This window comes from Callithrix jacchus, chromosome 7 (genome assembly GCF_049354715.1).
Source record: "Callithrix jacchus isolate 240 chromosome 7, calJac240_pri, whole genome shotgun sequence".
NCBI lineage: Eukaryota > Metazoa > Chordata > Mammalia > Primates > Cebidae > Callithrix > Callithrix jacchus.
Genome location: NC_133508.1, coordinates 44,818,454 through 44,846,420, shown reverse-complemented (window position 1 = coordinate 44,846,420; position 27,967 = coordinate 44,818,454). Strand labels below are relative to the sequence as shown.

Here is a 27,967-nt window from a genome sequence, read left to right as displayed (position 1 = left end):
CCCTCCCTGGGCATCTCAATCATAGAGCATCCTGGTCCGACTTCTCCCCAGCAGCAGTCGTCCGCCCTTAGTGCTGTGACCTGCTTTATGGCACACGGCAGGAGTGCTCCTTCGGTAGCACCATGATTAAGGGTGGTTGGCGGGGGTGGGCAGGGGACCAGTTCTACCCAGTGAGCTGCAAAGGAACACATCACTTCTGGCTGGAACACCTACTAACCAGTCCAAGGCCTCCAGGACTCCATGTTCCCTCTGGCACAGTGACCAACAATACTCCATCAGCCAGGTCCCTGAGTGCCACCCACCTGCAGTGAGCAGGAGGCAGGAGGGAGAAAACGCCTTCTGTGGTTTTAATCCACCGAGCTATGGGGCTGCTGCTTCTGGTAGTCTATTCTGATACGAGTTTTGGGAGGAAGCCTGGCACAGAGGCACTTGGGTTCCTATTCCACCATTCAAAGTCCTGAAGCTCTCAGCTCTAGGTGCCAAGGGAAAACTCTCACCGTCTGTAATTTAAAAATATAACAAAAGCACACACCCATCAAGATAAGAGGCTGCTGTGATGTTGCAGGAGCTGACAGTCTCCATGAGCCCCAGACTCCTCTTGACAATTAGGCCTGTGTGCAAAGCAAGGGTGTGTTGAGAAGGGTGGCTGGGAACATGAGGAGGCCGTCCCCTTCCTTACTGCCTCCACCCAGCCAGCACCATCCCCTGCATCTGGACAGAGGAGACCTCTGCTCAGCCTCCAAAAGGCAATGGCCAGAGGCGGAACCAAGGGCCAGCAGAGAGGAAGGCCCAAGGATCCAGCCATCTTTGGGTGTTGTGGGGCCTGCATGGGGCCTGGAATTAGGCACATGTGGATCCCGGTCTGACTCTGCCACGTTTTGCTGTGTGGCTTGGAAGCATGACCCACACATCTGGTGCCTTTTCCCATCCCACCAAGATGAAGCCAGCACCCCAGAGGCTGGCAGTGAGGACTGAATGAGAGGATGGCATGGAAGGGCCTGGCATGCCGAGGGCAGAGGGTCTGGTCACTGCCCTATCTTCTGCACTTACTTGGGTGGTTTTGGGGATAATTCCAAAGTTAATGTCGTCTTTTGAAAAATGAACTTGTCAGACTATGTTAGCTCTACAGTGAGAAGACTGGGGCTCAGAAGTACTAAAAAATGTGCCCAAGGTCATTCAGAGAGTGAGCTGCAGGGGTCTGACTCTGGTATCCGGGTTCTATCCTCTCTAATCCAGGTCTTCAGGTGGTGAGGTCTGAAGTGGGACTGGAATTTCTTCACCAGCAGCCTTTCTGGAGCACGTCGCAGCTTGGTCAATGCCCAGTCCCTGCCTTCAGGGAATTCTGTGATCTTGGAGAACACTGGCTCTTGGGGTGGAATAGGAAAGTCACAAAGAGGCTAACATCATCTTTCAGGGATTCTCAGCCACAGCATGATCCACAGAGTCTGCAGAACAAGGACCCCCTGCATATATCTGCCCTCGAGGGCATTCAAAGCAGGATTCCCCCTGATGTCAGCAAAAAGGGCTTCAGTTTCCATGTGGGATCTGCCCCCAGCACTACCTGCTAGAAACTCTGACATCCCTACAGTTCAAGGACCCTTACAACTCCCAGGCACCACCCCCTGCCCTAACCCCACTTCCCCCAGGAATGCTCAGGTATGGGGGCTGAAGTGGAACAATTTAGCCTATTTCAATTAATCATCGGTTCTAAAGATAAAGTCTCAGAGTGGATTAGTCACAAGGACTGGATTAGTCAGACTTATCTCAGAAAAGACGGGAGTCTGCTTGAACAGGTCCCTTGCCTCGGCAGATGGTCCCCTGCTATGCTTTTCCCTGGAAGATTATCCTGCCTCTCGAGATACGGTTAAACCCTAAAGTGGGGGATGACACACGAGGAGACCCATGTCAGGGAGCGACAGCACCTGCCAAGGCCGGCCTCGTGGGAACTGCTCTTTTTCCATCATTGTTTCCCTTTAATAAATGTCTTCGATCACCTCAGGCCTTGCGGTCCAAGGAAAGCAGGGAGAATCTGGGGGTCAAATGCCTTGGTTTGGGGACAGACCCTGTCATTTCTGAGCTGAGTGCATGGAGCACTTTATGAGAGCTCTCTAAGCATCAATTTCTGAACTGTAGAAGAGGATAATAACGGCCAGTGAGGATTAAGCCATACGCCATATAGCGATTGTCCAGCACAGTGTCTAACACAGGGAAGATGTCTAACACACATGACCCCTCTCACTGTCCCCACCATGCCAACACTTCCCAAAGGCCAGGAAAGTCACTCGACCTAAGTGCCAGTTCCTCATTGGTAACCGGAGGACAATAAAACTCATCCTTCTTACCTGACAGGGTTGTTAAGAAGAGGAAACAAGATACTGATGAGAAAGCCCTCAGCGGAATGTACAAGTGCTGTCATTTCTATCTTGCTCTTACCTACGCATGTACATATGGGAAGCAGCCGGTACACAGAGAGGAGCTTAGTGCTACCAGTGAGACTTCCAGAGCTTCTCACTAGACTCTAAATGTCATCAACCAGGTTGGCTGGGACCTCCCCCAAATGCCTACCATATATGGAGTTGGCAGCTGGGGGGAAGGCATTGCCGCAAGCAGACTGCACACAGCAATTCTGGCCTGGCCCCACAGCTCTTCAGCTGTCACACACCCTTGGACAACTTACCTACCCACTGTAAGCCTCAGTCTGCCTATCTGTAAATGGGAATAAACATGACAGTTACTGACATGATGTGAAGATTTAGATTCCTTTATTCCTTCAATTCAGCACTGTACTAAAGGTTCTAGCTGAAGAAATTAGGCAAGAAAAAGAAACGAAAGTTATCATATTGGAAAGGAAAAGGTAAAACTGTCTCAATTCACAGATGAGATGATCTTATATGTAGAAAATCCTGAAGAATCCACGGAAACTCTATTAGAACTGATAAACAAGTTCACTGAGGTTGCAGGATACAAGATCAATAAACAAAAATCAATTGCATTTCCATATATTTACAATGAAAAATTCTGAAAATAAAATTAAGAAATTAATTCCATTTGTAGTAGCATCAAAAGGATAAAATACTTAGGAAAATTTAACCAAAAAAATGCAGAACTTATACTCTGAAAAATATATAACATTGTTGAAATAAATTAAAGACAGGCCGGGTACAGTGGCTCATGCCTATAATCCCAGCACTTTAGGAGGCCAAGGTGGGGGGATCACTTGAAATTAGGAGTTCAAGACCAGCCTGGCCAACATGGTGAAACCCCGTCTCTACTTAAAAAAAATACAAAATCAGCCAGATGTGGTGCCAGGTACCTGTAATCCCAGCTAAATCTCACTCAGGAGGCTAAAGTGAGAAAATTGCTTGAACCCAGGAGGCGGAGGTTGCAGTGAGCTGAGATTGCACCTCTGTACTCCACCCTGGGCAACAGAGTGAGACTGTGTCTCGAAAAAAAAAAAAGAAAAAAGAAAAAATATAAATTAAAGACAATGGAAATAAATAAAATATACCCCACGTTTTCCGTGGAATGAATTTCTATATACAAATAAACAGTCTTGAAACAAGATTTCAAATAATTTTGAAAAAGCAAAACTAACTTGGAAGACTCATAGTTCTCAATTTCAAAACTTACTACAGAGCTATAGTAATCACGACAGTGTGGTACAGGCATAAGGGTGGACATATAGATCACTGGACAGGAATAGAGAGTTTGAAAGTTAACCCTCACACTTCTGGCCAATTGATTTACAAAAATGATACTAAGATAATTCAATAGGGAAAAATAGAGTCTTTTCAACAAATGGTGCTGGAACAACTGAATAGCCACATGCAAAAGAATGGAGTTGGATCCCTCCCTCACACCATATTCAAAAATTAACTCAAAATAAATCAAAGACTTAAGCATCAGAGCTAAAGCTACAACTCTTAGACCAAAACATACAAGTAAATCTTTATGATCTTGGATTTGACAATGGTTTTTTAGTTATAACACCAAAGAAAAACTAAACTGAATGCCATCAAAATGTAAAACTTTTGTGCTTCAAAGGACACAGTAAAGGAAGTGAAAAGACAACCCACAGAACAGGACAACAAAATATTTACAAATTGTATCTCTGACAAAGGACCTGTACCTTGAATATATAAAGAACTCTCACGACTCAATGATAAAAAGACAAATACTATTTTTAAATGGGCAAATAATCTAATAGATGTTTCTCCAAAGAAGACCCACAAATATATATAGAAAGATATGCAATGTCATCAGTCATTAGGGAAATGCAAGTCAAAACCACAATGAGACACCACCTCATACCCAGCAGGATGGCTGTAATCAAAAAGAAAGATAGGGCCAGTTAAGGTGGCTCATCCCTATAATCCTAGCACTATGTAAGGCTAAGACAGGAGTTCAGGAGGCCAGGGGTTCAAGACCAGCCTTGGCAGTATAGCAAGCCCTCATCTCTAAAAAATCTTTTAAAAACTAGCCAAGCTCCTGCTGAACAGTCTAGGGGAAAAAAAAAAAAAGAAAACAGCCAAGCATAGTGGCATGTGTTTGTGGTCCTAGCTACTCGGGAGGCTTTGGCAGGAAAGTCGCTTGAGCCCAGGTGTTCAGGCTGTAGTGAGCTGTGATCACGCCAATGTACTCCAGCCTAGATGACAGAGTGAGACCTTGTCTCTAAAAAAAAGGAAAGAAGAACAGGAAGAGAAAGAAAGACAATAATGTCAGCTGAGGATGTAGAGAAACTGGAACTGTCATATACAGCTGGTAGGAATTTAAGATGGTGTAGCAACTCTGGAAAACAGTCTAACAGTTTCTCAAAAGGCTAATGGAGGAGTTACCACTTGACCCAGCAATTTCACCCCTAGGTGTATCCCCAAGAGACATACATCCTCACAAAAGGGATTATCAAAAAGACTGGTCAAAGCAGTATGATTCATCATAGCCCGAAAGTGGAAGCAAACCTATTGTCCATCAACTAATTAATGAATAAATAAAATGTGGCTTAATCCATGCAACAGAATATTATCCAGCAATAAAAAGGAATGAAGGACTGACACATGCTACAACATGGATGAAACTTGAAAACATTATGGTAAGTGAAAGAAGCGAGGCACAAAAGACCATACATCTCGTGATTCCATTTATATAAAACATCCAGAATAGACAAATCTATAGAGACAAAAAATGGTTGCCTAGGCCTGGAGACAGGAGTGACAGCTCAAAGGCATAGGGTTGGCTGGGTACAGTAGCTCATGCCTATAATCCCTGCACATGGAGGCCAAGGCAGGAGGATCACTTGAGCCCAGCAGTTTGAGACCAGCCTGGGCAATGTGGCGAAACTCCATCTTTACAAAAACTACAGAACTTACCCAGCTGTAGTGGTGCATACCTGTGGCCCCAGCTTCTCAAGAGGCTGAAGAGGGAGGATCACCTAAGTAAGCCCAGGAGGTTGAGCCTGCAGTGAGCCGTGATTGTGCCACTGTACTTCAGCCTGGGCAACAGAGCGAGGCCTCGTCTCAGAAAACAAACAATTAAAAAAAATTTTTAATAAAAAACTTATAAAGGGCATAGGGTTTCTTTGGGGGATTATAAAAAATGTTGCAAATTGGTTGTGCTGATGGTTGTACAACTGCCTGAATACACTAAACCTGCAGAACTGTACATTTTAATAGGTGAATTGTATGTTATATGAATTATATCACAATAAAGCTGTTATCAAAAAAGATTCATTGATTCATACAAGTATTTGAGTACCCATTATGTGCCAAATACTGCTCTAGGTGGACAGGATACATCAGTAAACCATACAGACAAGATCCCTGCCCTCTCAGAGTAGGAGCCAGACAATGCACAGAATAAAAACATAAACCACATGCAGGTGCTCCTTGACTTACGATGGGGCCACGTCCCAATAAACCCACTGTATGCTGAAAATGTCATTAAGTCGAAAATGCATTTACTACACCTGACCTATCAAACACCATAGCTTAGGCTACCTTAAATATGCTCAGAGCATTTATATTAGCCTACAATTGGAAAAAAATCAAAATTCAAAATTTGAAGTACGGTTTCTACCGAATGTGTATCACTTTCACCACTCGTACAGTTGAAAAACTGCAAGGTGAATCACAGCAAGTCAGAGACTGTCTGTAGCATGTCAGGAGGTGCTAAGTGCTATTTCAAACAGCAGAACCAAGTTGGGGGCTCTGAAGTGCAGGGGAGGGTTATGACGCAATGTGACACAGGGGGACCAGGGCAGGTGATACAGTCACTGGGGCAAAGCCTGGAGGGTGGTGGTGGAGAGCATGGGACCTCCTGGGAAAGGGTGTCCCAGGCAGAGGGCATAGGAGCACAGCCTGCGCCTGTGCCAAAGCAGCAGTGTACCCACGTGTCTGAGCAAGAGCAGGGGCTCAGCGTGGTTGCAGGGGGTGACAGGGTGGGGTGTACAGGTCCTGGGGACCATCATAAAGGCTTTGGGCTTCTCTGCTGAGAGAACAGGAAGTTCCTGGTTGAACAGAAGAGTATCACGGACTGCCCTGTGTTCTAAAAGAATCTATTTGCACACCCATGCTCATGGTGACCTAATTCCAATAACCCGAATGTCAATGGACAGATCAGTGGATAGGCAAACGTGGCCGATCCTTACAACAGAATCCTATTCGGCCTCCAAACGGAAGGACAGTCTCACACGTGCTACAACACAGATGAACCCTGAGGACCCTGTGCGAAGTGAAACAGGCCAGTCACAGGACAAACACTGTATGGCTCCCACATGTGAAGTTCTAAAAGGAGTCAGACTCACAAAGACAAAAAGTCAAACGCGGGGCTGCCAGCGGCTGGGGGAACAGAGAGGTGGGGAGTCCGTGCTTCACGGAACAGTTCAGTTTGGGAAGATGACAAAGTTATGGAGATGGAGGTGGTGACGGTGCCATAACAGTGTGAATGTACTTAATGCCACTAAATTGGACACTTAAAATGGTTAAAATTCGATGTTATGTGTATCTTAACACAATTTAAAATAACCTTAGAAAGGAAAGCAAGAATCTCTGGCAGCATGTTGAGAAGAGGCTCAGGGAGGAAGGGCAGAGTTGGGAGATGTGTGAGGAGGTGTGGGGCGCCACCTATTTCTGGCACAGGACAGCTTGCACTTCCCGTCCTCTGAAGTCAGGTGCTCCCTCCCCTCTGCCACAGGGACTCTCAATGCTCCCCACTGTGGCAGCCCCAAGGCAGACAGTGGCAGAGAAGGGGACCATGGCTGAGCCCTGAACAGGCTGAGAGGAAAGAAGAAAACCAGGAACCATGGTGTCCTGTGACGGTCAGGGAGGAGGGGAGGAGGGGAGAAGGGGAGGAGTGTCTGTGTTAACCCCTGCTGATGGGTCCCATGAGATAGGGAGGAAAGGAGGAGGGGAGGAGGGCTAGAGTGTCTGTGTTAACCCCTGCTGATGGGTCCCATGAGATAAGGAATGAGGACCAGCCAAGGCACCAGCCACAAGCAGGTCGCTGGTGACCTTGAGCAGGGATAGTGCATATAGCGTGGTCAGCACATTGCCCAGGATGTCGAAGGCCCTCAACAGAAATCCCTGGAAGCTGGGACCTCTGAATTCGTGTTCTCGTTCTGCCCTGTGGCACATTCTCATACCCTGCTCATCCCAGAGCAGGTTGCCCAGGGGCCACTCTGTGTGAGAGTGTCCAAAGCCACAGACTGAAGTCCCTTGCATGCAAACATGGTGTCTGCCCGTGCTGCCCATCACGCTGGCCACGCTGGCCTCACTGGGGTGCAGGGCCGCTCAGACCATCAGGCCTCTCGGGCAATACCTGCAGCTTGTGCTCCTCCCCACTGGCTCAGCTGCCTTCTCTGCTTGTGGCACAAAAAGCCCATGGTTTGTTTTGGATTTTTTTTTTAGACACAAGGTCTCACCCTTCACCTAGGCTGGAGTGCAGTGGCACAATCATAGCTCACTGCAGCCTCCACCTCCTGAGCTCAGGTGATCCTCCCACCTTAGCTTCCCAGTAGCTGGGATTACAGCCCACCACACCCAGCTCATTTTATTATTATTATTATTATTATTATTATTATTATTGTGTAGACATAGGGGTCTTGCTATGTTGCCCAGGCTGCTCTCAAACGCCTGGACTCAAGTGACCCTCCTGCTGAAGCGAAGTGCTGGGATTGCAGGCATGAACCACGGTACCAAGAGAGCCCATGGCTTAACTCTGGGTTTATCCACCAGCCAAATGAAGAATATTTCATAAAATTGTAGTACTGCACAAAATTGCTAAGTACATATATAAGGTTAATGTCACTGTAATATTAAAATACTAAATTCATTTATATATTTTTATTTAAATTGCTGGGGCAACTTGCCGTGGCTGATTAAAACTTCTGAACAGTGTGTATTGTGCAGGCCGATTATGAAGCAGGGTGGAAGTGCTGTCCCCAGCACTTGGAATGTGCAGAAAACCATTTGTAAAATGAGATTCCTTAAAAAAAAAAAAAAAAAAAAAAAAAAAAAGGAAAGAAGAGAATCAGGGCATAGACGGGGCAGCCTTGCATGATGCCAGGGGTGGGGCTCTCCCTGGACAGCAGCATGGCCCTGACTCACTTGAGCAAGGCCAGCGCTGTCGTCTGCCTCTGGCAAGTGTCCCTGGTTCTCAGGCTCTTCTGTGTCTGCCTTTACCACAACCCAAAGCTCCCACCCCCGCTTCTAGAGTCCTGGAAATGAGTCCTGGCCATGCCTGGAGTGGGCACACAGGCTGCTAGCCCACCCTGGGCATTTCTGGCCGGGCACAGGAGCTTACCCAGATGGTCTGGCTCACCCAGATGGCCTCCACCCCTCCAGAGATCAACAGAGGTCACCGGCACTGCAGGGCCACCCAGAAGTGCTAGGGAGGGACTAAGACCTCAGGAATGACCTTCACCCTTGCGGGACGAGAGCTTGCTCCCCTCTTGGGGATGCCCTGAGGTGTGCTGTGCCCCCGCCGGCAGCACTGAAGGGCCCAGCTGCCCACAGCACTAACCTGCTCTTTAACACGGGCTGACTGGACCGCACCCCTCCCCTCCCTGACTTGTGTTCTGGGGTGGCCTCGCACCTATGCCTCAGTGTCAGCTTCTGGGGGAGCCATATGCAGGCACCAAGTCCCCCACTCTCCAGTCACTGCTTCCTTGCTGCTAAATGAACGTACCAGTGCCTGGCCTCTGAGGGACTCAGATTAGAAAAAGCTGAAGAACTGGGGAAAGTGTGCCATCCATGAAGGCTTTGGGGCCACGGGGCATCTTTCTCCTGGAGACACCCTGCTCTCCCAATGGTTCCTGCAGCTTCAAGTGCAGCTGTGCCCAGTGCCCTGCAGACAACTGAAGGCAATTCTGAGTCACCACTGGAACCCCCCATGCAGCTATGAGAGCCATGGGGAGCTTCGGATGTACCAGAGGGGCAGCAGCTCAGGACGGAGGGAGCACCAGGACTGGAAGTCGACAAACCTCGGCTCCATCCCTGCTCTGTGCTGCCAAGCGTGGAGGTTCCTCAGCAGAAATGAGACTAGTCGTGCTTACCTCTGAGAGTCCTGCCTACCTGTGAGGGTCCCACCTACCTATGAGGGTCCTGCTTACCGGTGAGGGTCCTGCTTACCTATGAGAGTCCTGCCTAACTGTGAGGGTCCTGCCTACCTGTGAGGGTCCCACCTACCTATGAGGGTCCTGCTTACCTGTGAGTGTCCTGCCTACCTGTGATGGTCCCACCTACCTGTGAGCAACCCCCTCCCTGTGAGGACCCCCCCACCGGACTGTGAGGATTCCCCTCCCTGTGAAGATCCCACCTCTCTGTGAGGAACCCCCTCCCTGTGCAGATCCCCCCTCCCTGTGAAGATCCCCCCTCCCTGTGAGGATCCCCCCTCCCTGTAAAGATCCCCCCTCCCTGTGAGGATCCCCTTCCCTGTGAATATCCCCCCTCCCTGTGAGGATCCCCCCATGACTGTGAGGACCCCCCTCCCTGTGAGGACCTCCTGACTGTGAGCATAGTGCCCACCTGTCAGGACACCCTGCAGAGTCCATTACAAATGGGGGATAGTGCTGAGCCTGGCCTTGGCAGATGAAGAAGTGGGTGTCGGTGAGAAAGAAGTCTGTGTGGACACCTGGCGTGTATCCTTCTCTGACCTCCCTCAACTCCTAGGGCGCCAGTCATCCCCAGCGCACACTGAGGCCCTTGTTTCTATTGCCCCTGGAGTCCTTAAGTGTCACTCCCCTGGACCTCTGGACCCGACAAGGCCCATTTCTTCTTTTCTGCTGAAGGATTCACAACCCCTAGCCTGGCACTGGGTCCCCAGTAGGGACTCTGTGACGGTTCATTTTAGGTGTCAACCTGACTGGCTCACAGAAATCCCAGATACTCGGCCAAACATTATTTCCAGGTATGTCGGTGGGAGTGTTTCTGGATGAGATTAGCCTTTGAATCTGTGGGTGAATAAAGCAGGGCCTCCTCCCATTGGTGTGGCAGGCATCATCCAATCCGCTGAGCATCTGAGTAGAGCAGAAAGGTGAGAGGAAGAAGAACACTCTCTGCCTGCCTGCTTGAGCTGGGACCTCGGTCTTCTGCCCTTGAACTGGGACTTGACACTACTGGCGTTCCTGTGAACTCAGACTAGAATTACAAAACCAGCTCTCCCAGGTTTCCAGCTCGCCAATAGCAGATCATGGGACTTCTCAGCCTCCACAGTCTCATGAGCCAATTCCTTCTAAATCTCACATAACTATCATTCATATATATAGCAGGGGTCCTGTTTCTCTAGAGAACCCTGACTAACAGAAACTCCATCCCAGCCCCTAGCTAAAGGCTTCACAGATGCAGAGGGGCACTCAACACACTTCTGCTAGGCACTGATATGCTGGCACTGGCCATGTGGCCAAGGTACAGCTGTCCCTGCCCTGGAGGAGCTCACAGTCCAGTGGAGGGGATGCACAGTCATGAATGCATTCCTGCAGTGAGCATCTGCTTATGCCTGCTCTGTGCCAGACACTCACCCAGTTGCTTGGGGTACTAGGGTGAACAGACAGAGAAGGTGCCTGCTCCCATGGAGCTTGTATTGAAGTAGGGAGACAGATGTTAGGCAGAAACCTTGGAGAGGAAGTACCAAGATGAAAACAGAGCCCTGTGCTGTGATGAAGGGTGACTGGGGTTCGTGTGGCTTTGGGCTTCTCTGAGGTGAAACCTGAGCGCAAGAAGGGCTTCTGTGCTGTGTCCTTCCCCTGGAAAGAAATAGGGTCCAGAGAGCAGAAGGCAAGGAGAAGGAGCCCTCACCGTAGAGAACCAGGCTGGACCCCTGCAGCCTGGAGACAGAGGGGATAAGAGGCCATGCCAGGAGGACAGGTTGAAGCCACTTTCCCGTGCATGAAGCTGTGTCAGGTCCCAAGCCCGGAGCCCATGGGCGGTGCTGGCGGCTCCAGGGTCTGTCCACACATTACCAACGATTCCCTTCTATTGGAAAACAATTGTGTTTATTTTCTTTTCTATATTCTGGACTGAGGCCACATGATAATTATGAAATGCACAACCCATAATGTGTTCTAAACTGTCTCTGCATAGTATGTGGTTTTGGAATAATACATAAAATGCTTAATCAAAATTAATGTGAAAAGGAGAGTCATCAACCTCACTTGGAAATAAAATCAGTATTAATTCCTTTGCCTGCAGTTCCCCTGCTGAGCTAGTGATGATGTGTCCATCTCCTTGACCTCTGACACCCCACGCCAGCTCCTCTGCTTATGACCCCAAATCCCAAAGGCCCCAGGGTCTCATAACAACACATGTGAGTCTGGGGGCCAGCCCGAAGGGTCATGGCAACTCCCTGAGTTTTCCCAAGCCACATCCATGCTGGGTCCCAGGGCGAGGACTGTGCCTGGTGGACAGTGGACATGTGACAAATATCTGCTAAAAGCTGTTCTCTGAGAGACTCAGATCTGTCAGGCCAAAATGTCTTGGGAACCAATATAAACAGTGAAACTGCAGGGCAGCAGAGGAGAATGTGGCATGTCCCCATCCTCTGGTGGCCACAGCCGTCATGTGTCTGGGCAGCTCGGCCAGGAAGCATGAAGCCGTAATACTGGTCAGTCTACGCTGCAGTCAAGCACCAAACCCAGAGTCCCAAATGGGCCACAGGGGGCCAGAGGAGACCATGGAAGTCCAGAAAAACAAAGGTCAGGCTTCCTGGAGGCTGTGTGGCCAGGACAGAGGGATCAAAGTACGAACCACTCGGCCCAGCCCACCCGCTCCGACTGACCATGTCAAAACAAGGCAACCCGACAGAACAAACACACAGCAGGACAGGCCATGCTGCTGCTGACAAAGCCCCAGAGACCTGGGGGGACAGCATGGTGGGCTTATTTACCAAGGCCCACCAGCCAAGCCTTCAAGGGCCCCAGGCCCATCCCTGCCCTGCTGCCGTGCCCCAGAGCTGCTGGCATGGAGCAGAGCCTGGCACCTCCCCTTTGGGCCCCACCTCCTGCTGTGAAAAAACCAAGTCCCGAGGGCCAGCACTCTGCAGCGCCCCAGCACTCCATCCTCCCCACCCAAGCCCTGGCCACAGCCAACCAGTCTCCCAGCCGCCCTGGTCCCTAGAGCTGAGGGGTGCCTCTCTTCCCAATTTCCAGACACGTGGGAATGGAAATCCCCATGGGCCAGTTTTCAAACTCAAAACTGTTGGCATCCTCAAACATTTTTCTTGACAAAAGCACAGAGCTGACTTCTCCTTTCCTCCTGTGCAATCTTAACAGTACTGTAAATATTTAAAGTCCCTAAATCAAAAAGGTATGGTTATGAGAGTGGACTCCAAGTCCTGGCTTTGAGTCCTAGTTCTGTTACTTTCCGAGACTTCTGTTTTCTCATCTGTTAAACAGGCAAGAGTATCTGCCCCCTCAGATTAAAGGAGATGACCAATTTAAGTGACTTCTCCAAAGGTCTGATACATAAGAAGTGATGCATAAATTAAGTGAGGTGATAGTGCTGTAGTACTGGTGATGATGGTGGTGATAAGTGGCAAATGGTGATGGTGATAGTGATGATTATGATGGTGATGATGGTGATGGTGGTGATTATGATGGTGATGGTGGCGATGGTGATGATGGTGATGGTGGTGACAGTGATAATAATGATGATAATGGTGATGATGGTGATGGTGATAGTGATGATTATGATGGTGATGATTATGATGGTGATGATGGTGATGGTGATGGTGGTGATGGTGATGGTGGCGATGGTGATGATTGTGATGGTGATGTTGGTGATAGTGATGATTATGATGGTGATGGTGATAGTGATGATTATGATGGTGATGATGGTGATGGTGATGGTGGCGATGGTGATGATTGTGATGGTGATGGTGGGGATAAGTGGTAAATGGTGATGGTGATAGTGATGATGGTGATGGTGATGGTGGTGGTGATGACAATGGCGATAATGATGATGGTGGTGATAATGATGGAGGCGGCAATGGAATCCTCTCTCTCATTTATGGCAAATTCTGACCTATACTTCAAAAAGCTTGGTGGCTAAAGAGCTCTGGTCACAGCCCAAATGCATAAGCCAGAGCGCTCTTTCCTCCCCCAGTTCTCATGTCCTGCAGGCTCAGCAGATACAATTTTGAATCCTTATTCATCAAAGAGAAGGTCAGGGGAAATGAGCTTCCCTCTCCCCCAAACCCTGAGTTCGCTCACATTTACAGAAACCTCATCTGCCTCCTGCCTCCATCCACGGGCATCCACCTCTGCCACCAGCGACACCAGGCACCATCAGAAACACTCAGCATCGTTTCTCTTCCCTAAATCCTAACTGCTAAGCCAGTGATTGTATTTCACTTGCAGTGGAAATGCCATCACTTTGTACTAAATCTCACCATATACAAAACATCGAGTGGCTTCTCCTGATAAGAAGAGATATAGGAAAATTGCCACGTTAGATACTGCCTATTATCTGAGCTATTTTTGTTGAAAACAACACATCGTAGGCAGGAACTAATGACACAGACTTCCAGCAGCCAACCTGAGTCCCCGCAGACTTCACTCCAAGAAATCTGATGCTCAGTCAGAGCACTGCTGCTCTGTCCACGGTTTCATTTTCCAGAAGGTTTTAATGGAAGAGAAACAGGAAAGCAATTCTGTGAGGCTATCCTCTAAGCTCAGGCTCATAACCTTAAACAGTTAGACCTCCCACCAAATCAAGTCACAAGAACATGGAGCCGGGAGTCCTGGTCCCCAGTTTCAGACCTCCCACCTTCTGAGACCCTGAGGCCACCCCTCTAGACTCCGTAGGGTCTTCATCTGGTGAAGGAGAGGGTCCACCTCTCTCTCCCTCCTAGACAGGGACTGTCTAGGGCTCCTTCCATTCTGAAATGCAACGAACAGTGATTTCCATGCCTGCAGCAGAAACGTGAGCATCCACGGTCGGCCAGTACTTTTCAGTCCAGGAAGAAAAATCATTCATTTTGGCCCAGCAAGGCCACGGAAAAGTTTACTTTTTGCAAATGTTTTCTTTACAAAATCCAAATCCCAGAGCTGATGTGATGTGTGTCGGATTAGACAATTAAAGCGGGCGCACAGAATACAAATCTGCATTTGTTCAGCTGGGTCTGGAGGAGATCGCCATTTCCTTCCTCCCACAAGTCAATTTAACTGAGAGAGCAGCCTTCTCTCCAGATAAGCACATTGACTTTAAAATAAAGTGTGTGCCAACAGCTGCAGCCCCGAGACTGGAGCAGACAGAGATGTGGCATGGAATGATAATTAAATATATTTTCATCATCCGTCTTTTTTTTTTTTTTTTTTTTTTTTTTTGCTGCAGGTGCCAGGGTAATAAATCTGGACTTGCCTCTTTTGTCAGCTGGCAGTGAACACATTTTAACATGAAATCTCCTGGGAAGAATTAAGAGTCACTTGGCCTTGTAAAGGAGAAAGGGTTTTACTTCCAAACTGCCAAGTGGGGAGCTCACAGCTGATTGGTTTCATAATACTTTATTATTTGACAATATATATGCCTCAGGTTGTATTTCAGAATACCACACCTACGGGATAACCAGTGCTCCGAGAAATCTGTCATCAAATTCTAGAATAAAAACTTATTTGGGAAGATTTTCACCACAATTTCTTTTTATGAATCCCAAATTTAATGTATGATGGACTGGGTCTATTCCAATCTCTCAAACTTTTCCTGCATTTCTTTAAGTTCCCCAATAGTCTTTTCTTCCCCTTGTAACACGTTGCAGGGAAATCTGTTGCTGCAGCTGCCTGTGGTCTGAATTAAGTGCTTTTGATTGGCCTAAGGAGTTTGGTGGACTTTTTATTTTGACAGTTTAACAGCTCCTTCTCCCCAGGGGAAGCCTCAAGTGAGCAGTCCTCAGAAAAGCCCACAGAAATGGCACATCATAGCATCCTCAGAGCCTTGCCTTCCTCCCAACCGTACGTCCTCTGCAAAATACCTTCGCAGGGCTAGGCAAAGCCAAGGCGGGAGCAGAGAGAGGACAGAGGGGAGGGGTAGTGGTGAAGGGAGGGGAGGCATTTTCCCTGGGGCCTCAGGCAGCTCCTGCTGGCCACAGGTCTTCCCTGGAAGGATTCCACAGCCGCTGTCACAGCCAGCAACACACAGAGACATGTGGCTCCCCCGAGTGGGGCCACAGAAGCCAAGCTTCTTCTTCTCTCTCCTCCTCAAAGGAATGTTTTGGAAAGGAAATCCCTCCCACATCTGCCCTAACCCATCCTCCCAGGGCACCCACTCGCCACACCTGTGGAGCCTCAAACACGAATGCCTAAAGCAGGTGATACAGGGCAGATCACAGCAGGAGGGCTCTGTGTGCCTCTTCTAAAGGAGGAGTGGTTCCTCTGCCCTGCGCTGACCAAGCACCATGAGCAATGCTAACTTCCAGGAGCATGCCTGATCCTTCAGGTCTGCATTTCTCAGAGGATACCTGGGCTCAGCCAAAAGCATCCCATCCTGAAACCCTAAGGTCACTGCAGAGTGTCTCTGAAAATGCCTTATTTAATACTAATAACTTCCCCTCCTTCCCACCATGGGCGCTGGCCCCTCAGTCACTCACATGGTCCTACACCCACTGGTGTGGCAGAACAGCAGGTGACACAGCTCCAGAAGAGGCCATTGTGGAGGGCAACATGAGCCTCAATCCCAACAGAAATCCCAGCAAGCTTTGTGCTGGAAACTGACGGCCAGTTCTAAAGTCCATACGGAAATGCAAAGGAACTTGAGTAGCCAGAGCAACTTGAAAGTGAATAAAGTTGCAGAGTTAACATGACTTAGATTCACAAGAGTTCAAGACTTGTTATATAGCCACAGTAGTCAAGACAGTGGGGTACTGGCTCAAAGACAGACCACCTGATCAATGAAACAGAACGGAGTCCAGAAATAGACCCTCATATATACAGACAAATGATTTCTTACAAAGGGGCAAAATGCAATCCAGTGGAGAAAGAGAAGTCTTTTCAACAAATAGTGCTGGAATAATTAGATGTCAAAATGCAAAAAAAAAAAAAAAAAGAAAAAGAAAAATGAACCTGAATTCATACCTCACACCATATGCTTTAACCCAACACAGATCTAGTCCTAAATTTCAGAATCTATAAAATTCTAAGAAGACATAAGAGAAGGCCGGGTGCACTGGCTCACACCTGTAATCCCATCACTTTGAGAGGCCAAGGTGGGCGTATCACTTGAGGTCAGGAATTTGAGACCAGCCTGGTCAACATGGTGAAAACCTGTCTCTACTAAAAATACAAAAATTAGCCAGGGTTGGTGGCACAGGCCGGTAATCCCAGATACTAGGGAGGCTGAGGCAGGAGAATCACTTGAACCCAGGAGGTAGAGGTTGCAGTGAGCTAAGATCACGCCACTATGCTCCAGCCTGGGCGACAGAGCAAGACTCTGTCTCAAAAAAAAAAAAGAAAGAAAGGAAAACATAAGAGAAACTATTTTTGACCTTGAACTAGTTAAAGATTGCTTAGCTAGCCAAGCACAATGGCATGCATCTAGAGTCCCAGCTACTCAGAAGGCTGAGGCAGGAGGATCACGTGAGGCCAGGAGTTTGAGGCTGTGAACAGCCACTGTACTCTAGCCTGGGCAACACAGCAAGACCCACATCTTTTTAATTAAAAAAAAAAAAGATAATGATCGCTTAGATACAACACCAAGAGTATGATCCCTAAAAGCAAACAAACAAAAAAAAAACTGATTTAAAAAAACTGACGTTATCAAAACTAACATCTGTTCTTCAAAAGATATTGTTAAGAGGATGAAAAGACAAATCACAGAATGAAAGAAAAATATCTGCAAAGCATATATCTGATAAAGAACTTTATCAAGAATATACACAAAGAACTCCCAAAACAATAATAAGAACGCAGCCCAGCTTTTTTGAAGGATAAAAGATTTGAATAGACACTTCACTGTGGAAGATACATGGGTAGTGGCTAAGTGCATGTAAAGATGCTCACCATCACCAGCTACTACAGAAATATGAATTAAAACCACGACCAGATACACATGCCTTTTAGAACGGCTAAAAGGCCAAGGATTGACCACATGAAGGGTTGGGGGGGATGCAGAGAAACTGGAACTCTCATACCCTGCAGTGGGGATATAAAATAGTGTGGTCATTTTGTAAAGCAATGTGTCAGTTTCCATATCTGGGCATCCCACTCCTAGGCATTTACCCGAGAGAAAAGAAAGCATATGTCCATGCAAAGACTTGCACACAAATGTTCACGGCAGCTTTATTTATAAAAGTAAAAAACTGGAAAGAGCCCAAATGTCCATCAACAGGTACATGGACAAACTGTCTCATATCCATACAACAGAACACTACTCAGCAATAAAAAGAAATGAATTACTGATACACACAACACAGATGAATCTCAAAATACGCTGAAGGAAGCCAGACCCCCAAAAAAAGGCAACATGCTGTATGACTCCATTTATATAAAACCCTAGAAATGCAAACTAACATAGACTGACAGAAGCAGAGTGGTGGTTGCCTGGTGAGGAGTGGGAAGGCCCTGGAGAAAGCAAACAGCAAGGGGCTCACAGACATTTCTGGGGGTGATGGATACGTTCATTATCTTGATTTGGCAATAGTGATGCCAGAACTCACTGCGTTGTACATTTTAAATATGTGTAATTTATTATATGTCAATTATGCTTCAATAAAGCTGCTTTCAGAAAAGAATATAATGTAAGTGGTGCTCCCTGAGGTCGTGCAAGGAGGCACCAGTGTGTACAGGTTCTATAAGCCCAGGAAAGAACAATGATAATTGCCAAAAGGAACAGTCGTTTGCCTGTGACCAGTGGTGGAAAAGCCTGCATTCAAATTCAGAAGCATCCCCCTCTCCTCATTCATTCATTCAGCAAATGAGGTACCAAGTCCGCAGGGAACAAAGATATGGTGTCTCTCCCGAGAGAAACTAGAACAGGAACCCCGACTGGTGACTGTGCCAACTGTTCTACACCTTGGCCACTGATGTGCACACCTGCAGGCGTGTGGGGTTGTGTGTGCCCAGCCCGGAGCGCAGGCAAATCCCATGAATGCTTAGTGCCTCAACTTCCTCACCTGTAGAGTGACGAAAACAGTAGCATCCACTTCACAGCGTCATTAGTTCGTTGGGCAGAACGTGGAGGCACCCACAGATCAACAAGGAAGCGAAAGGAAGAGGATGTGCAAAGGTTCCTCCTAAATTATCATCTGTGTGATTCTTTTTTAAAAAATGCCTGGCGCTGTGTAAGTCCTCAGTAAATGTGTGTTCCATTCAGCACCATAGTTACCACTATTCCTACTGCACTACCTGTCGAGACATACGCCAGGATGTAATGAGGGCGTCTTCAGGTGCTGACATAAGTGACTCTGATTCTATTCACCTTCCTGTTTTTCCTTTCCTCGATGAACACATATTACCTCTGAAAATTAAAATTAAGTAAATAAAAATACCTAAATAAGCTAGAATGCTAAACAGCTTCTGCATTTACTTACCCACACCCATAGGCAGATGTAAAGATAAGCCCCCTCGGGGTGCCCAGCCCACACCCTCTCATTCCCGCGGATGAGCAGCTGCAGGTTAACCACTGAGGGATGAATGGAGGTTTCTCTTTGCCTCCACTCCGTGTAGCCTTTTATTCTAACCAGACCGAGGCAGCTATGCCCCAGGGAAGGGCCCTTATGAGGAATCAGAGAACAGAAGAATCAAAGCCTTGGCTTTAGAATTTCAAAAGCTAGGGCCCAGATGTGTGCAGAGGAGGAGACAAGGCCAGTGAGGGCCACTTCCTGCCCAAAGCCAGGCTGAGGGAGAGGGAGGAAACAGATGATGCTCCTTCCCATGCCTGGTGAAGGGTGGACTGAGAACTCCAGAGAGGCCCAAGCCCCAGTGCAGGGGCCGAGCCTTATTCCTCACGTGGAACCAAGGGGCATTTTCCCTGAGCCCCAGAGACTAGAGATGGCTGCCAGAGGACAGGGGACAGCCAAACGGCCCCTTGCTCCCTAAGAGAGGTGTGGAAGCAGCTGAGGATCTGGCCCTTCAGATACCCAACAATTAGGACAAAGGGGTATACAGCAAAGACCTCCACAGGGGGACAGAGAGCTGGGAAATGGCAGTGACGAGGGCGAACCCCTCACCCCCATGGGCTCCTCACATGCCAACAAACCGTGCCATGGACTGGAGGAACTTTCCATTGGCTGAGAAAACACAGAATTAAGTGCGATTCTGTTTCTGCAACCTGGTGGAATTAAAGATTGAACTAGAAATTAGAATAAGATACAGAAAGACAGAGCAGGCTCCATGTAGAGTCCCTGAGGGTGGCCTATCTGTTCCTGCCACATCCTCAAAGTCACCACCAGCCAGCATCCTTCATCTTTCAGCATACAATGGTGTACAACAGTAGGACAATGGTATGCCAGCATCCTGGTCCAAAACAGAGGAGGCTTGGATCCCAGCAGGCAGGTGAGTGGACAGTGATTACCAAGGATCAAAGGGAGGCAAGGCCAGTCTTGCAGAGCTTCGGAAAAGGGCATCTGGGCAGAACTTGGAGGTACCTAGAGACCAACAAGGTACTGAGGACATAAGGAAGAGCATGTGTAAAGGCTCATCCTAAAACACAGTGTCCTGCCACAGCGTTTGCAGCCTGGTGCAGGAGACCAACGTCACGAGAGCAGTGTCAAGGCCACACTGAATGTTACCAAGTCCCACCGAGGGCAGATGCATCACCTCCCAGGTGCTCATGAACCGAAGGAGGGTTTTCATCCATTCTCCAAGAGGTGAGAAGAGGGATGACACAACATGTTTTCAACAGTGCTAAAGTTATGCCATTTTAAGAACTGTCCTTGGCTGGGCGTGGTGGCTCATGCTTGTAATTCCAGCACTTTGGGAGGCTGAGGTGGGCGGATCATGAGGTCAAGAGATCGAGACCATCCTGGCCAAGATGATGAAACCCCATCTCTGCTAAAAATACAAAAAATTAGCTGGGCATGGTGGCACACACCTGTAGTCCCAGCTGCTCGGGAGGCTGAGGCAGGAGAATCACTTGAACCTTGGTTGCAGTGAGCCAAGATCGCCCACTGCACTCCAGCCTGGCACAGAGCAAGAGTATATCTCAAAAAAAAAAAAAAAGGACTGTCCTTTATTCTAAGATTATGTCCTTCCAACTTTTATGAAATGTTGATGATACATGGTAGCTGGAATTTTTCTACATCTTACTCAGCAGAATTAAAAGTCATTGGCCCTTAAGTCCCTTCTATTAAAAATTTTAAAAAAGCAGCACTGCCCTGTGGAAGCCCCACTCTTAGGGACATGCCTTCTGGTACCCCTGATGGGCCAGGCACAGGGCTAAGTGCTAAGTAAACAACAGTGAACATGGGAGATGCAGACGGACATGGTCTCTGCCTACACGATAAAGCTTGCATTTAAAGAGCTGTGAGGAACAAAGCAGCTGGGGTCTTCTTTAGACAGGGTGCTCTTGGCTGAGCTGTTTGAGGGGTGACATTTAGAGTGAGACCTGGAAAATGAGCTGGGGCAAGCCGAGGAAGGGACTGATAATGGGGTCCGAGATAGGGGAAATGGCAAGTGCAAAGGTCCTAGGGGCGATCTTGGAATTGACAGAAGTAAGCGAGGGAGGAGGAGTGAGGCAACAGGCTCTGAAACTGCAGGTAAGGGGCTCTTTGGGAACAGGCAGCTGGAGACATCTTTCCCAGGGGAGAGTTGGGGTGGGGAGGGCAGATGGGAGTAAAGGTAAAAGGGAGGGGCTGTATGGGAGCTAGAAGGGCAGAAGCACCTGTCCTAAGACACCTGAGTTTACAATTGGCCTGTCCCTAAGACGCAGGCACCTGCTGAACACAAAGGCACTGCACACCCGATTCTCTCTGATCTCTTCAGACTCCCTGTCTTATAAGTCTAGTTGTTTGGAGAGCTCCCTGCCCTTTGAAGCAATGATTTCAGTACTTCAGGCAGAGGGCACGTACCCACCAAAACAACAAAGGGAATTCTCTGCTCTGAACGCCAAGACTGATTTCTGTTAGCATCAGCAGCGTGGCCACAGACTTGAAAGCGCTCTGTTGAGAGGGAGGGTTTTCTGAATCCACATCCTAGAGGATTCAGATCACCGAGTTCTTCCTCGGGCACAAAGAATATGCCCCTTCTAGCCCTGGTGGCTGGGTCCCGAGGCTGATGCCCCAGACAGGTGGCGAATAGGAGGTAGGGGAGGGAAGAGAGTGGAGCCCGGCCTGTCCTGTCCTGAGAGACCAAGGTGGGGGGGGGCAGAAGAAGGCAGCACTTCGCCTCTCCTTCACCTGCCAGATGGGTATGTAGAAGCTGAGCACCTCAGGACCACTGGCCTGTCTCCTGGGTATCCAGAGGAAAGGTACAAGTCACTAGAAACACGGTTCCCAAACTGTGCACGGAGGCTGCCTGGGAGCTCTGCTAACTCACAGGAGACCTGCAGGATCTTTACATTTTTGTGGGAAACAGCCAGTACTTAATGATTGCTGGGCATCGCTGGTGCCACTGGCTTGAGGCAATTGACAGTTTCACCATCAGAATGTCCCTCGCCCCTTCTGAGGATGTCAGGCCATGGTAAACCTGGGGTTTCGGTGGCTGCTGAAATAAAAAGCGAGTACCTCACAAAAATCAATACAAAACAGGAAATGAGGGCGCTGGTGTCTAATCTGATTCCAGGATTTTACAAGTTGTCTGGTGCCTGATAGGCACACGTACCCCATTAGTAATTTGGCTATTTAAGAATGGAAATTTTAAAATCATGTGCATTGTATTTTCAAACAGATATTCAGTTGTTAGGACACAAATGTTTATGAAGGTGTTTGTATCTAACTACTTAATAAACACAACAGATATTTATTTTGGCCTAGGGACATCATGAAAAAGATTACTGAGGCAGCCGGACATGGTGACTCACACCTGCAGTCACAGTGCTTTGGGAGGCTGAAGTAGTAGGACTGCTTGAGGCCAGTTCAAGACAAGCCTGAACAACATGGCAAAATCCCATCTCTACAAAAAATAATAAATGAATGAATGAATATTTGCTGGGCATGGTGGTGTATGCCTGTGGTCTTAGGTATTTGGGAGGCTGAGGCAGAAAGATCACCTGAACCCAGGAGTTTGAGGCTACAGTGAGCTATGATTGTGCCCCTGCACTCCCTAAAAATTAAAATTAAAAAAAAATTAATCAGCCAGGCACTATGGTTCATTCCTGTAATCCCAGCACTTTGGGAGGCTGAGGCGGGCAGATCACCTGAGGCTGGGCATTTGAGACCAGTCTGACAAACATGGAGAAACCCCATCTCTACTAAAAACACAAAATTACCCAGGCATGGTGGCGCATGCCCATAATGCCAGCTACTCAGGAGGCTGAGGCAGGAGAATCGCTTGAACCCAGGAGGCAGAGGTTGTGGTAAGCCAAGAATGCACAATTGCACTCCAGCCTGGGCAATAAGAATGAAACTCTGTCTCAAAAAAAAAAAAAAAATTAATCACCGAAGCCAGTGGCTCATGCCTCTAGTACTATGGGAGACCAAAGCAGGAGGATTGCTTGAGCCCAGGAGTCTGAGACCAGCCTGGGCAACAAAGCAAGATCCCATGTCTATTTAAAAGTTAGCTGGGCGTGCTGGCAAGTGCCTGTAGTCCCAGCTACTTGGGAGTCTGAGGCGGGAGGATCACTTGAGCCCAAGAGATCAAGGCTGCAGTGAGCTGCAATCGAGCCATGCGCTCCAGCTTGGGTTGCAGAGCCAGACCCTATCTCAAAAAAAAAAAAGAGAGAAGTAAGGACGGAGGGAGGGAAGGAGGAAAGAGAGGGAAATAAGGGGAAGGGAAGGGAGAGGGGGAAAGGGAGGGGAGGGGAGGGGAGGAGAACCACTGAGGCACTTGGAGTACAAGATGCAAGAAAGTTCAGGAACTTCTGCTCTGGGGCAAACTTGGCCCATCCCCTCTCAACGAGGAGCAGGTAGACAGACGTGATGAGAGTGACCATCAGCGATGACCACCAGGCACTGTCCTGAGCAACTGGCTTGGAGTAACTTATTTCATTCTCCTACGAGCCTTTTTTGCCTTGTAGATTTAATCAGCTCACACATGACACAGGGTGGAACAGTGCCTGGCACAGAATTAAGTGCTCAGTAAGCAGCAGGTGGTAGCTGTGACTTAGATTACGAACACAATACCCACAGGAGGCAGAGGCACAAGGAGAGAAAGTCTGGTCCTCGGGGCTACAGCTGGAGCTGGCAGGAGAGCCCATGCGCGTCCTCTTGCCCTATTACCCTGTCTCCGGGTAATGGATCAGCCAGTGGGCAGCTCAGGGCCCTATTGCCCAAAGGCTTCAGTGACCTCACACTGTCAGAATGGAGATGCCAGTTGCAAAGGGGCATTGAAAAGCCAGGAAGACCAACAGTGGGACCAGGGCTCCGCTTACAGGTGCCAGGATTCCCCCAGCAAAGTCTACATGGGGCGAGTTGCTCCTGAGGCTCAATAGTCCAGTCTCTCTGCAGAAGGAATCAAAGAGGGTACCAAGGAGTGGCCAGAGGGCAGAGACCCCTTCCTCAGCCACCTCCAGGCTACAGGGACACACTCCTCCCCATACTCCAAGGCGCAGAGGGGAGCCGGGGAGGAGGCACTTGGGAAGATCAAGCACAGCCTCCACACAGTGTTACCTCAAGAGGCAACTTGGGCCATTCAATTAAACTCACCAGAGTGGGCCTAAAAATGTAGAACCCCAAGTCTTTCCCTCTCAAAAGCAAGGTCAGGCCAGAGAGAGAAGTGACCTTGTTTCTGCACATGGGGCACAGTGTGAGGACATGTGTGACCCCATGATGCGTAGGGGAGGCATCAGAGACAGGAGGGCTGCTGGCGGCTCCTGGCTCCTCAAGAAACGTGGGGAGGAGGCATGGGACAACACGAAGCTTCTGGAGGCCTCATGGCCCTGTTCCCCCTAGAGACAAGGAAGGGAAGCAGCAGGTTCAGATATGGGCTTATCCGAGTCCCCAGGCTCACGAAGCCCTTCTGCCCTTGGGCCCCTGCCCCGCTGCCTGGCGTGCAAGGCTGGCGGAGAGCCGGGCCCCATCATTGGCAGTGGCCACTCCTCAAGGCTCCAAGACCACATAAAGTTGTCGGCACAGCAGCCATGAAGGGCCCCACATAGCCAGGCAGCCGTGTGCAGCCACAGCACAGTCCTCCCCACTGTATCCAAGAAAGCTACACCAATGTCACATAAAAACTCGCAGAGAAATAAGACCAAGAGGCAAACGTGGGCTGCCAGAGTTCATCAAAATCACTATTTGCAAGATTCCTATCTGCCCTACTCAATGCATTTCAATTCCAAAGCGCTAGGTTCCCCGGTATAGTAATAGAAAGGGTATTCATAGGCACTCCGGCTTCCAATAAGATGCAAAAACTTAGCTCGCATTTTTTAAAGTTTATAAATAGCCTCGGAAAAGAAGCTGGAACATGCTTCTTAGTAAATACAGCTGACCCATTTTCCTCATTCTTCACCAGGAATAAAGCGGCTGTTACCACGGAAAGTACAGAAGAGTCTAAATATATATTTCCTCCTCACAGGGACCCAGATCAGAAAGGCAGAGTCGACACTCAGTGGGTGAAAGAGGGAGAAGCCAGGCCAGGGAGGGCCGCCCCGTCACCTCCCTGTGCCCCAAGGGGATGAAAGTGGTGGAGCTCTGGGCCCCAGCTCAGGTTTGGGGTGGGCACCACTGATTCCAGGCCCCTGCAGGAGGCTGCTCAAGGTCGGCTCAGCAAGCCTCTCTCCAGCCTGACCCCCTCCCAGCTGGCCTGACACCCTGCCCAGCCTGACCCCCACCAGCTGGCCTGACCCCCTCCCAGCCTGACCCCCTCTCAGCTGGCCTGATCCCCTCCCCAGCCTGACCCCCTCTCAGCTGGCCTGCTCCCCTCCCCAGCTTGACCCCCTCCCAGCTGGCCTGCTCTCCTCCCCAGCCTGACCCCTCCCAGCTGGCCTGCTCCCCTCCCCAGCCTGACCCCTCCCAGCTGGCCTGCTCTCCTCCCCAGCCTGCCCCTCCCAGCTGGCCTGCTCCCCTCCCCAGCCTGACCCCTCCCAGCTGGCCTGCTCTCCTCCCCAGCCTGACCCCTCCCAGCTGGCCTGCTCTCCTCCCCAGCCTGACCCCTCCCAGCTGGCCTGCTCCCCTCCCCAGCCTGACCCCTCCCAGCTGGCCTGCTCTCCTCCCCAGCCTGACCCCTCCCAGCTGGCCTGCTCCCCTCCCCAGCCTGCCCCTCCAGGCAGCTTGGTTTTTCTCCACTTGACCTTTGCATGGTCTTTGTGTTTCTAATCTCCCCAGCTAGAAGGTAAGCACCCAGAGAGCAGGGAGGCTTCCCTCTTGTGCACTATTTACCTCTGGTCCCAGGAACAGTGCCTGGCATGCAGCAGGCATCCGATAAATATTCATGACATGAACGAAGCCGTGCTGTGTGGCCAGCCAGGCTCAGCCTGCGTTCCTAACAGTCTGTTACCGACTCTGGGTAAGCCTCCATTTTCTTGCTGTGGACACACCCAGGTAGCCCCTTCCTTTGGGAAGTTACAGACCAGCCTAATAGTCTTTGGTGAGTGATGAGGGTTCTCCCTGGTGAATTCTAGACCTTGGGAAACTTTTTCTCCTTCCTTTTGGCAAGAGCTATGATAGAAAACAATTATCCACCAAATTGGCAGGTCTAGGGGATTCAGAGACAAAGAAAATTACCTTTTTGGCAGTCACATGGGGAAGGTCAAGGTGTCTGTCTGTTTGCTGCTCTGTCCCTAGAGGCGTGCCTGACACAGGGAAGGAGCTTACTCTATCCATGAAGGAGAGGATCTAGGACATCTGTCACTCACAGGGACTCCCCACCACCCAGGCTGACCCCAGCACCCCCAGCTCACCGCCACAGGATACCTGCATGGCTGCCCTCTTGCTGCTACCACACCCTCCAGCCCCACCACCCTCCATTTCACATATGTGGACCCTGAATAGGCCAGGCCTCCCTGGTAACAACAAGGGCTGCCAGCACTGAGCCAGGAGCGGGGCCTCGTGGCTTTGGGATGGTTTCATTTTCTTCCTCATCTTTCAGAGAACCCTTATAATAAACCCCTGTAAAGGAACTCTGAGAGCATCTCTGTTCCCTGGAGCTGAAAGCAGGTAGCCCACGCCCAGGAAGAGAGATTGGAAAAGGATCAATGCTTACACTTCCTGCACTCAGGTTCTGACAGGGTGGCACGAGATGACCCAAATGAGATCGCAGATACTGGGGAGGGTAAACTGGGACCCCTCTTACTTCCACACCACTGCAGCCATCACTGGGTGGACAGTAGCAGCTAGTGCTGTGCACACAGCAAGCGCTCAACAAGTGCACAAGTGTGGAGGCTGCTTTCTGATGAAGAGCGAGTGCCTGCAATTCTGAGAGTTCCTGCTGTGTTCCTGAGGTCTCTGTTCTTTTCTATTTCTCTAAATCGACTTTCATTCATCATCTCAGCTATGATTATAAAATAGCTTAATTGATACTTATTTGAAGGAATCTACCTTATTTGTGAAATTTATAACTTCATACAAGTGCAAGCAGGGAACAGCAAGCAGAGCTTGCCACCCGTCACCGGAGTGATCCTCCAGCAGACTCATTCCTGGAACACTTAAGGAAGCGGATGTGTTCCAAGATCCCAGCGCTCCAAATTAAAACCTGGCCCTCCCTGGAGCGCTTTAGACTTAGCCTATTGGATCCACACGGTGGTTTTAAAACATGTCTGCAAATCCTCTGGCACTCCTCCCACCAAGAAGTGGAGGCCAATTCTCCTCCCATTGAATACAGGCTGGCCTTAATGGCTCACTTGTAACTAATAGAACTCAGCAGGGGGGATGCTGTGTGACTTTCAAGGCCAGTTCATGAAAGCCAACATAGCCTCCACCTGCTTTTCTCAGGACAGATATTTGGGGCCCCAGGGGAGAAGTCTGGCTGTCCTGCAGCCATCGTACTGGAAACCACATGGAGAAAGGGATGCCCCAGGAGCCCCTGCTGCTCTGTCCCCAAATGCTGCATCTTCCCAGACCCACTAGGAGAAGCCTTTAAGATGACAGCCCAGCCACCTTCTGACTGCAGCAGCACTGAGACCCCAAATGAGAGCTGCCTGGGCCAGCCCCAGAACTGAGAGGTGATAATAATAAATGACTGTTGTTTCACACTGCTGAGTCAGGAGTGATTTGTTATGAAGCCAGAAATAACTGGAGCAATACACAAATCTCACTAGCTGTGGGACCCTGGCCAGGCCCCTTCCCTCTGCACCTCCATTTGCTCATCTGAAACAAGAGGTTTGAGGACCCAGAACAGATTTTTCTGAGTTTTTGGCAAAATGAGAGAATAAAGGAAAAGGGGGGGAGGTGGTTAAAAAAACAGGTATAATGGAGCAAATCCTTCATAAAGCCCATTATATTAAACTAAAGAAATATT

At 49.1% G+C, this 27,967-nt stretch overlaps 1 protein-coding gene across 20 annotated transcripts in view; it reads right to left on the bottom strand.

The window, feature by feature from the left end:
• The window catches only part of CAMTA1 (calmodulin binding transcription activator 1), a 966,581-nt gene that overhangs the window by 801,541 nt on the left and 137,073 nt on the right, over positions 1-27,967 (bottom strand). The window contains exon 1 of one of the 20 annotated variants that reach the window (XM_078330247.1): positions 2,343-2,520. The exons of the other annotated variants lie outside the window; for them this stretch is intronic. The gene's annotated coding sequence lies outside the window, so the exon portion shown is untranslated. Of the gene's footprint in view, positions 1-2,342; positions 2,521-27,967 lie in introns of those variants that run through there. 20 annotated transcript variants of the gene reach the window in all.